Source organism: Bos grunniens, chromosome 7, assembly GCF_055505025.1.
Source record: "Bos grunniens cultivar Pamir isolate PY7600 chromosome 7, Bosgru_T2T1.0, whole genome shotgun sequence".
Lineage (NCBI taxonomy): Eukaryota > Metazoa > Chordata > Mammalia > Artiodactyla > Bovidae > Bos > Bos grunniens.
Window position 1 is genome coordinate 21558308 of NC_141171.1, and position 11231 is coordinate 21569538.

The following is an 11231-nucleotide window of genomic DNA, read 5'->3' on the forward strand; positions in this document are numbered from 1 at the left end:
GCAGCTCTGCTTTTCATGGTGTTGTTAAATTAAAAGGCCACAAGGGAGCAGCACTTCTTCATGTCCCACTCTTCTTTTTTTCCCCAGTAATTTCCTTGTTATTTTATGTTGGAATATTGTTGATTTCTGGTGTGTTTGTTTCAGTTGTACAGATACACGATTCAGTTATGGGTAGGCATTCATTTATTTTCTTTGTGTTTACTTTCCCGTATGGGTGATTACGATGTGTTCATCAACTGTCTTATGCTATTCAGTAGTTACTTTTTAATCATGTATTTGATGTATATTACTGTGACTATATTAACTCCAAACTCTTAATTTCTCCCACTTGTTTCTGAAGCTTGGGGTCTCTGCAGAGGGCAAGAGACACTCCAGGTCCATTGTGAAGGAACACTCCCTGCACATGCTCCCAATTCCCTCAGCCCCAGGACACTCCGGCCTTGGTACCCAAGCCAATCAGGCTTCAGGAATGTGACACCAGCCCAGGTCACTTATGGCCTCAGGGGAATAGAATCAGCATTTCTCTTCCATATTTTTCTGTTTTTACCCTATGATTTGAACTGGAGTATATAGGTGAATTACAATCTTGTGGGTTTTTTTTTTCCTTTTCAATCTAATGCAGCTTGATTTTCTTGGTGACCAGAAGTTTCTTTTCTAAATTCATTAGGCTGTATTTCTTTGGGAAAGAACTTAATTTGTATCCATTTTTAGATTATACCTAGAGGTGATATCATATGATACTTGTCTCTCCCTGTCTCCCTTACTTCACTTGGAATGATCACCACTACTTTATTTCCTGTGGCCGGACTTAGCATTATTTCCTACTTTCTTATTGTTGAGAAATATTACATTGTGTACATATGCCCCATCTCCTGTTTCCATTCATATGTAATTTCTACATTTAGCTTGCTTCACAGACTTGACTATTGTACCTTGTTGGGCTGAGATTGCAGGGGTTCCCATGTCTTTTAAATTTTTTATTTTCTCTGGGTTTATGCCCATGTGTGGGACTGCTGGGTCCTAAGGTACTTGTGTTGCAGTGAAAAGGGGAAAAAGAGGAATTTGTTGCAGTAAAAAAAAAAAAAAAAAAAGAAATGAGTTTTTCTCTTTCTGCTTCCTGAGAGCAAAGAAGATAAAGGGAACAGTGAGCAGCCCTGAACATTCCTAGTTGGCTTTTTTTTTTTTACTTTAGCCACTCCTAATTCTGCATATCTATAATTAAGTTTGCTTTCCTGCCCCCTAACTCTGCAGGAGCTAAACTTTGCACCTATTTAAAGTCTCCTCCATACTGGGAGCAATTAAATCATACAAAGGATAATCAGTCTAATAACACTAGAAAGCTAGGCTGGGTGCCTTATGGACAACGCCAGTATATAGTTTCCCTAAAAAATAAGGTTTGGTGTGGAACAAGCTAAGGCAGATGACTTAGGTATATACTGGGCTACACATAAGGGAAGTTCTTGACTTAAGCTCTTACTGATGACCTTATTGCTACCTATATTGCCTGTTTCAAAAGTGTTGTCCCGAGCCTATTATACAGAGTGAAGTAAGTCAGAAAGAGAAACACCAATACAGTATATTAACGCATATATATGGAATTTAGAAAGATGGTAACGATGACCCTATATGCAAGCAGCAAAAGAGACACAGATGTAAAAAGACTTTTGGACGCCATGGGAGAAGGCGATGGTGGGATGATTTGAGAAAATAGCATTAAAACATGTATATTACCATAGGTAAAACAGATGACCAGTGCAAGTTCAATGCATGAAGCAGGGCACTCAAGGCCGGTGCTCTGGGACAACCCAGAGGAATGGGGGAAGGGGAGGTGGGGGGGGTTCAGGATGGGGGAACACATGTACACCCATGGATGATTCATGTTGATGTATGGTAAAAACCACCACAATATTGTAAAGTAATTATACTCCAATTAAAATAAATTTTTAAAAATTAAAAAAAAAGTTTTGTCCCTTACATCACCAAGTATGTGACAAAACGGTTATGTAATGCCCCCATCTGTAGTCAGATTTATGACCTGAAGGGGCTCTGCCATCTACTTGTACAAAGATTAAATCATGGTGACTGAAGCTGCTGGCCTTCAACACCCCGGAAAGGAGTTCAGGGCGGAAATTAGGAATGAGACACTCTGTGCTTCGTCCAGTCTGGCATTTCGTGTGATATACTCTGCATAGAAGTTAAATAAGCAGGGTGATATTATACAGCCTTGACATACTCCTTTCCCAATGTTGCTTCCTAACCTGCATAGAGATTTCTCAGGAGGCAGGTCAGGTGGTCTGGTATTCACATCTCTCTTTTTTTTTTTTTTTTCCACATTTAAAAAGAAGTTAAACCCATATTTATTTAACTAGCACTGTTAAACATTACACAAAACACATTCAAGTGGCAAGTAATTATAACGCAAGCCCTTGCATGGCAATCCAAATTTATTGAACTACTGATGCTAAGTTATACAAAATTGCACCACTTTAATTAAGGCTTTTAGTTTACATTTGGCCACCTCAAAAGTAGTTGTAACATTAGGTTGGTCAGTTTAAATACTGTGGCTCCCTGTTGGACAAAGCAACAAGGCATTGTTAAATAAAACAGCAATAGTTACCGCAACTTAGGCCTTGTGACCAATTACACATGATTAAAATTACTCCCCACATTCACATCCACAGTACTTTTCCACCATTTAACATCTCAACCAAAACGTTACACATGGGAAACAATCACTAACAGGCAAAAAGACTAAACCTGTGTATTTGGTATTGCAAATACATTTATGCATGAGCAAGCAGGGGATTCACAGTGAGAATCTACAGCTGCAGAAGCCTGAAAATGATTTACAAAAATTGTTAAATCATTAAAAAAGTGTTTGAAAATATACACTTCTTGTTGTAGACCGCCACTGTACACACAACTATAAACATTGTTCCCTATGTAAACAAAAAAGGAAGCATATAATAAAAGATTTGAAAAGTCTGGACATTTCCTTCCCAACAGATATTAAAGGCAACGTCTTTAATCTAAGACATTATACTGAAAGGACTATCATATTTTAAAGACAAGATCACTGTCTCCACAGGTTTTTTAAAAATTAAAAAAACTATATAGCTGTGTTAATCAAAGCACTTATTTGTACAAGACAATGATAATGACCTTGAATTTCTTAAAAAAAATTACAATAAGCTACAAGTATCAAAGAAGCAAAGTTATCTGGAGTAGTCTATATAGGAGCTCTTTGGACTTTCTTTTATTATGCTAAAATAGTGGTGCTTTTAGGATTTACATTATTGTACTCTCCAATACAAAGTATGGGGTGTGTTAAAGTATACAGTACACCATTTTCATACATTGGTGGATGAAAAATGTCTCTTAGCAGTAATATTGGATTGTAGCCTCTGGTTTTACCAGCTGCATACTCTAGGACTATTATATAAGTAAAAATCTCTCTGTGATACTGGAAAGTGATTAGAATGTGCAAACTGATGTAGTAGTTTTCATCCGCCTCTTAAAGGGTACCACCACAGAAAGTCCATTTAAGATGTTGGTAGGTTTAACAAAGTTGGAATGCTGGCACTGTTGAATTGGGCAACAGTTCTTCAGACCTGGCTCAGAGCTACAATGCATTAATATATTAAAGCAGCTGACATGACGACTTTTTGCGGGCCTTCCCAGGCACTGGAGTTTTTCTGTTAATTTGTCGCGCTAGGTCATAAAAGATCTCATTAACATTTATTTTTGATTTTGCAGAGGATTCTAAGAATGCACAATTGTTCCACTGTCTTGCTAGATTTTGACCTTGTTCCTTTCCTACAACTCTTTCATCTTCCAAGTCACACTTACTACCAACCAGAATCATTGGAACATCATCTGTGTCTTTAACTCGAAGAATCTGTTCTCTCAGATCTTGTAGATCATTAAATGTGGACTGTGCTGTGATGGAATAAACTAACGCAAAGCCTTGTCCATTTTTCATGTACAAATCCCTCATTGCTGTGAATTGTTCCGTTCCTGCAGTATCCAAGATTTCAAGCATACACTGCTGTGCATCTACTTCAACTTGCTTTCTATAAGAATCTTCTATCGTAGGATCATATTTTTCAACAAAAATTCCTTGAACAAACTGTACAGTCAGAGCAGATTTTCCAACGCCTCCCGAGCCAAGAACGACTAGCTTATACTCACGCATGGTGCAAACTTGTAAAAGCTAGTACCTCTCGCGCTGTCACCGGGTGCCCGCAGCCAGCGTCGCCTCATGCTCCCTCCGAGTCGCTGCTCCCGGCGCCACGGCGGTCCTGCCCCTACCGCTGCTGCTGCCCTGGTATTCACATCTCTTGAAGAATTTTCCAGTTTGTTGTGATCCACACAGTCAAAGCCTTTTGTGTAGTTGATAAAGCAGAAGAAGATATTTTTCTGGAACTCTCTTGTTTTTTTGATGATTCAGCGGATGTTGGCCATTTGATCTCTGGTTCCTCTGCCTTTTCTAAATCCAGCTTGAACATCTGGAAGTTCACAGTTCATATACTATTGAAGCCTGGCTCAGAGAATTTTGAGCATTACTTTGCTAGCGTGTGAGATAAGTACAATTGTGCGTTAGTTGAACATTCTTTGGCATTGCCTTTCTTTGGGTTTGGAGTGAAAACTGACCTTTTCCAGTCCTGTAGCCATTGCTGAGTTTTTCAAATTTGCTGGCATATTGAATGCAGCACTTCACAGCATCATCTTTTAGGATCTGAAATAACTCAACTGGAATTCCATCACCTCCACTAGCTTTGTTGGTAATGATGTTTCCTAAGGCCCACTTGACTTCTCATTCCAGGATGTCTGGCTCTAGATAGGTGATCACACCATTGTGGTTATCTGGGTCATGAAGATCTTTTTTGTATACTTCTTCTGTGTATTCTTGCCACCTCTTTTAATATCGTCTGCTTCTGTTAGGCCCATACCATTTCTGTCCTTTATTGTGCCCATCTATGCATGAAATGTTCCCTTCCTATCTCTGATTTTCTTGAAGAGATTCCTAGTCTTTCCCATTCTATTGTTTTCCTCTATTTCTTTGCATTGATCACTGAGGAAGGCTTTCTTATCTTGCTGTGCTATTTGGAACTCTGCATTTAAATGGGATGCATTTGAATCTTTCCTTTTCTCCTTTGCCTTTAGCTTCTCTTCTTTTCTCAGCTATTTGTAAGGCCTCCTCAGACAACCATTTTGCCTTTTTGCATTTCTTTTTCTTGGGGATGATCTTGATCACTGCTTCCTGTACAGTGTCACGAACCTCCATCTATAGTTACAGGGACTCTGTCTTATTCAATCTAATTCCTTTAATCTATTTTTCACATCCACTGTATAATCATAAGGGATTTGATTTAGGTCATATCTGAATGGTCTAGTGGTTTTCCCTACTTTCTTCAATTTAAGTCTGAATTTTGCAATAAGAAGTTCATGATCTGAGCCACAGTCAACTCCCCATCTTGTTTTTGCTGACTTTATAGAGCTTCTCCATCTTTGGCTGCAAAGAATATAATCAGTCTGATTTCAGTGTTGACCATCTGGTAATGTATGGTGACCATCTGTGTCACCGTACTTGGTGATGGTTTCAGTCTAATGCCTTTGCAAAATGTTTCCTCTTCAAGATTTATGAAAAGGACTTAAAGTTTCTAACTTTCAGCACATAATACTGAGCTGAGTAAAAAAAGAATTGAAGCATTATATTGAGAAATCTGAGGACTTCATGAAGCTGTTAACAAAAAGGATTAGTTACATAGAACTGAGTAAACTGGTAAGCATGGTTGTAATATTATGGTTTCTATCTGAAAGAATTATTGGTTTAAATCTGTGTTTCCCAGATGTAAGAAAAACTTCTTCAATTCATTATGACTTGCAATAAATAGTTTGGTAGATTATGTCTTTTGGAACACTTATCTTTTTCTCTCTACTTGGTTGATCCTGCCAGTAACATATGCTTGTTTCAAAGATTAAGCTGTGAGTTAAGAGTGTGTGGCAATTTCAGTACAATGAAATTGCAGATACCTCATTAAGTCAATTATAGCTCCTTTGGCCACTCTATTATTATAAATGGATTATAGCTAGTTATACTAATCATTAGTTAAATTTGCTCTTTGTTTTCAAATCATGCTTCGTGTCTATGCTGCTCTATGTCCTTGTCTGCATTACTTACATCCTCTCTAATTTGTAAGATTGTTGTCTCTTACAGTAACCAGTGTGTAAATCAGGCCTCCAACAAAACTTCTATGACTAAACATTTTAGAAGAAATAATTGTAATAGTGTGGTTCTTGGTATGGGAAGAAGCAATGAGGGAAAATGTCTCCTGGATTATAATTAGACAGAATACAGAGAATTTTAATTATTGGTGGAAGCTGGTCCAAAACTTAACACCTGGAGTGAAAAAATCAAGAACTTTTTGACTGAACTGGAATGAAGCTCCCAGTGCCTTGGGACAAACTTTGATCATGAAATGTTTCCCAGTAATGGTCATTCATGAGCTAGAGGGGAAGGCCTGAGAACCGGAATCAGCAATTGCAGCCCTTCAGTGGAGCCAGTGTGCCCTGAGAAAGGGGAATGCCATCCCCCTGGCAGTCCTTAGACTGCAGCCACTCCACCCACTGTGGAGTGGAGGAACCTTGAGGAGACTCTGCAAGCAGGATGACAGGCCCCAGTTAGCTAAGATATATTAAATAGATTTAACCAGCCCTGACTCTTGCGTCTTCCCATGCATAGAAAAGTGATAAATTTCTTAACTTGAGATGCTGCCTCTTATGTTTAAAGTTAAATATTTCTAAGTCTACAGATGTAAAGTAGGCACTTTTCCAAGAGGAACAAAGGAAGACAAGTCTTAACATTTCAAAACACCGGCACCAACGGCAGGCACTCCAGGAAGACCCATCTGACAAGCAAAACGGCCCCCCTTCTCCCACAAAATGGTGGGATGGACACTGAGACGGGGGATTTGTTACCAGGAAGGGTTAATTTTAAATTTACACTGGATCTGCTTCTGTGACGTTAATCCTTTTTTGTTATTATAAATATACATAAAGGCTTTCTTCAGGGAAATAACCCAAGCTGCCCACCTGTGAAAGACTCTAAGGAAGTGAAACTAACACGTTCCCCTGCCTGAGGCTCGCCATTCTAGGGGATATTTGCAAGGATTGAATAGTCTTTTTTTTTTCCTCACCTTCCCCCTCATCTCTGATCCATAAAAGAACCTGGCAACCAAGCCCTGACAAGATGGTTATCAAGGTGCTAGCCTGCCATCTTCTTGCTCAGCTGGCTCCTCTATTGAAGTCTCTTCCTTGCCACAACCCCATCGGCCTGTCTTGCTGTGAGCGGAGCGAGCCAGGACTCCGAAACAGAAGCAGTGCTGCGGCATTCGTTGGGTGCGTGCGCCTTTTGATCGACGGTTTTCTCGGGATATAGGCCATGGTGTGAGGCCGTCAGATCTAGTTTTGATCCCTCTGAGAGGTTTTTTCCAGGTCTTCAGAGACTGTCCATTATGCTGACTATTGCCAGTGTATATTCCCAGAGACAGTTTAGGGGCATTCTTTTTCCTCCAGGCTCCCGCCTGCCTTTATTGTCTGTAGATTTGTGGTGATGGTGGTTGTGACTGGTAGGATTTATTTCCTGTTGTCATTTTGATTGGGGTTCTGGCAGGAATTCGGGATCCTTAGCATCTTGTCCTGTTGTGGAGGTTTATTTTGTCTTTTTTTTTTTTTCCTAAGGGTGTCAGGACACTTTAACTTTGACAGTTGGGTTCCTGAAAGTCAGGTATGTTTGGAATTTATTTCTCCAGTACACACCCCAGGGCATCTGTCATTAACAGAATCCCAGCCCTTGTGAATTGAGGTGCCCGTGAACACCAAAGATAAAGTTTTAGTTACAGAAAGTGTCCACAAGGTGGCAGCAGTGTTAAGTCCTACCTTTAGTTCCTGGGATAAGCAGAGCCTTCAACATATGCCCAACTGACGGAGGATACATCTGGGAAGATCTTGCTTTATACACTGTGAATGTATATATATTTATACCATTCACATCATATTTTTGATGCAGAAAAAAGAGAACTGCAATTCTGGGTTAGGACACCTCAGTCATAAGTAAGGTTGGGTACCTTCTCATCCCACTTACTTCCTAGGGCTGGGAGTGCCCCATTTCGGTTATGGTTGGGGCCATGAGAGCCTCCCTTGTGGCTCAGCTGATAAAGAATCTGCTTGCAATGTGGGAGACCTGGGTTCCATCCCTGGGTTGGGACGATCCCCTGGAAAAGGGAAAGGCTACCCACTCCAGTATTCTGGCCTAGGGAATTCCATGAACTGTATAGTCCATGGGGTTGCAAAGAGTTGGACACGACTGAGTGACTTTAGGGAAAGCTGTGGCAGAAATTGAAGAGGGACTAAAGAGCCTCTTAATGAAAGTGAAAGAGAGTGAAAAAGCTGACTTACAACTTATCATTCAAAAAACTAAGATCATAGCATCTGGTCCCATCACTGCATGGCAAATAGATGGGAAAACAGTGGAAACTCTGTCAGCCTTTATTTTCTTGGTCGTCTCCTTCACCTCCTGCCTTCAGTCTTTCCCAGCATCAGGGTCTTTTCCAAAGAGTCAGTTCTTCACATCAGGTGGCCCAAGTATTGGAGCTTCAGCTTCAGCATCAGTCCTTCCAATGAATAGTCAGGGCTGATTTCCTTTAGGCTTGACAGGTTTGATCTTGCGGTCCAAGGGACTCTCAAGAGTCTTTTCCAACACTACAGTTTGAAAGCATCAGTTCTTTGGCGCTCAGCCTTCTTTATGGTCCAACTCTCACATCCATACGTGACTACTGGAAAATCATTCTTTAATTATTAAATTTTTGGCTGTGCTGGGTCTTTGTTGCTGTGAAGGCTTTCTCTAGTTGTGATGCGAGGGCTTCTCATTGCAGTATCTGCTCTTGTTGCAGAGCAAAGGCTCTAGAGCAAGCCCACTCAGTAGTCGTGGCGAGTGGGCTCAGGAGCTGCAGCTCCCAGGCTCTAGAGCCCAGGCTCAGTAGCTGTGGTGCGCGGGCTTAGCTGCTCCACGGCATGTGGGATCTCCCCACACCAGGGATCGAACCCATGTCCCCTGCTTGGCAGGCAGATTCTTAACCACTGGACTACCAGGGAAGTCCCTTGGAGACTTCTTCCTAACTTGTTTTCCAGAAAAGTTACACCAGGAAATTCCCTTGTCTCTCCCTTGCTGATGTTGAGTAGTATCTTTTAGTATGTCATTTTGAAAGGCAAAAAAAAAAAAAAAAATTGCATCTCATTCTAATTTCCATTTCTTACTAATGAAGTTAAATTTTTCCCCTTGTATTGTCTTTGATTTGTTCTTTTGTGATTTGGTTGCTTTTTTTTTTCCCATTTACCCACATTTTCTCTCTGATATGTAGTTACTGACCCTTTATTATATACATTGTAAATATTTTCCTACTTTGTCATTTGTCCTTTAATTTTGTTTTCTGATGGCGCTTTCACTTTTAGACAACTAATCTTTAATTGCAAATATTGTATCCTTTTAACTCAAGAATATAAGTGAAAAATAAGAAGGTACATCTCCCTAGTAAAGGAAAACTTTTAGCATCAATTTACTCTATAGCAACAAGCAGTCTACAACAGAATGACAACAATGCCCTTGGGAAAAGCCCTTGTGTTTTTAACCCAGAAATTATAACCGTAATCTGCTATCAGTTCTAAGTGTTGCCCCTTCTTTAAGCCCGGATCAAGTCCTACGCTGTCAAGCCTCTTGCAGCTGCCCCGGCTGTATCATCCTCATCACTCTTCTTTAATTTATTTCAGTGAACATCTATTGGCTATGTTTGAGTGCAAGGCGGTGAGCCAGATCTTCTGGGAAGAAGACACAACCTGCCTTTGAAGAGCTTACTGCTTAGTGGCGAGAAAACACAAGTTTGTTACACGTCCAAATGAAATGGATGCTCTATGTGATTTCTAACAGGTGGATTCTGGGAGAGGCACCTGGGAAAATCTTCGCAGGCAGGCTGTGAGAACAGGGTAGGAAAGGGCTTGGAAGTTGGACTGTGAAGATGGAATTTGGGGTAAAGAATGCTTAGTGTGTTTTCTATTTAGGATATGTGTCAGAGACACAGAAGAAGATAATATTCAAAAAGTAATCTGGGGTCATGGATGGAAGTCTTTATATGCAGTTTGGACTTTATCCTCTGCGGTAGGATGCCATTAAAAACTTTCTTCTTTTTAAAAAGTAGCTGAAATTATTTCATGATTATGAAATTAATAGTGATGTTTTCCTAATTCTCAGTAGTTTCCCAAATATGTAAAGAACAGAACACATGTTAAAGAACCACTCCTAATATTTTTCGTTTATTTTGTGAGGTTTTCTTTTTACATCCATAGATACAAATATACCATATATATAGCCATATATACCATTCTACTCAGATAGAATTAGACCACTAACTGTCCCATAACCGATTCTCCCTTACTGCCTGTTGTAACCAGTGCTGATGTGGTGAATGGGTGGAGGAGGCGGCCCTGGAGAGGCTATGATAGGGTCTTTGTGAGAGATGGTGAGAGTCATCCGGCTAGGGCAGAAAGACAAGGATGGACGACAAAGATGTTTCAGGAGGAGAACTTGCATTATATTGCTGGGTTTCATTTTTAAAGCCACATTTCCTTTGTTGCAGTTTTCATTTCAATATCTACTTTTTATATTTTATTATCTTAGCTTTTGCAGAACAAATGCTGGGTCCCTTGAAAAAATCATTTCCATGATCTCATAGGTAGTGGAGCCTCAATCAACTTGGAATTTTGTTACTGCCCCTTCTCTGCAAGGGGAGGAGGGAGAAGCTTCCCCTGTTAAAGATCGTTATTGATTTATGTGGTTTGAATTCATTCTATGATCTGTAAGAATAGACAGGAATTAAATACTTTGCTTGTACTGAATTGCTGGTACAAGCAAAATTTATTGACAGTGCTTAGCAGGCTTCAGGCTCTGAGCTATACAAAGAAATGTGCCCAAGGTCACAGTTAATAATTCGCTGAGCCCAAACTCATACCCCAGGCTGTCTGATTCCAAAGCTCATGCTCGTTTACCATGCAAAATTGGATCACCCGTGCTTGAAATTGATGTTCTGTATGTTTAATAAATAAACTGGGGAAGAAGTCATCAAATAAAAATCTAGCTTATATAATTTATAGCTGTACATCTGAAAATACTCTGCTTT

The 11231-nt window shown here is 40.0% G+C and overlaps 1 long non-coding RNA gene and 1 pseudogene across 2 annotated transcripts in view; one reads left to right on the forward strand and one right to left on the reverse strand.

Moving 5' to 3' along the window:
* Positions 1-10249, forward strand: part of LOC147368889 (uncharacterized) — a 37144-nt gene extending 26895 nt beyond the window's left edge. The window contains exon 3 of the long non-coding RNA XR_015166884.1: positions 9829-10249. This is a non-coding gene — a long non-coding RNA (uncharacterized LOC147368889). The remainder of the gene's footprint in view (positions 1-9828) is intronic.
* Positions 3551-4427, reverse strand: LOC147368890 (ras-related protein Rap-1b pseudogene; annotated as a pseudogene). The gene has a single exon (XR_015166877.1). The product of XR_015166877.1 is annotated as a ras-related protein Rap-1b pseudogene (transcript).
* Positions 10250-11231: the final 982 nt, after the last annotated feature.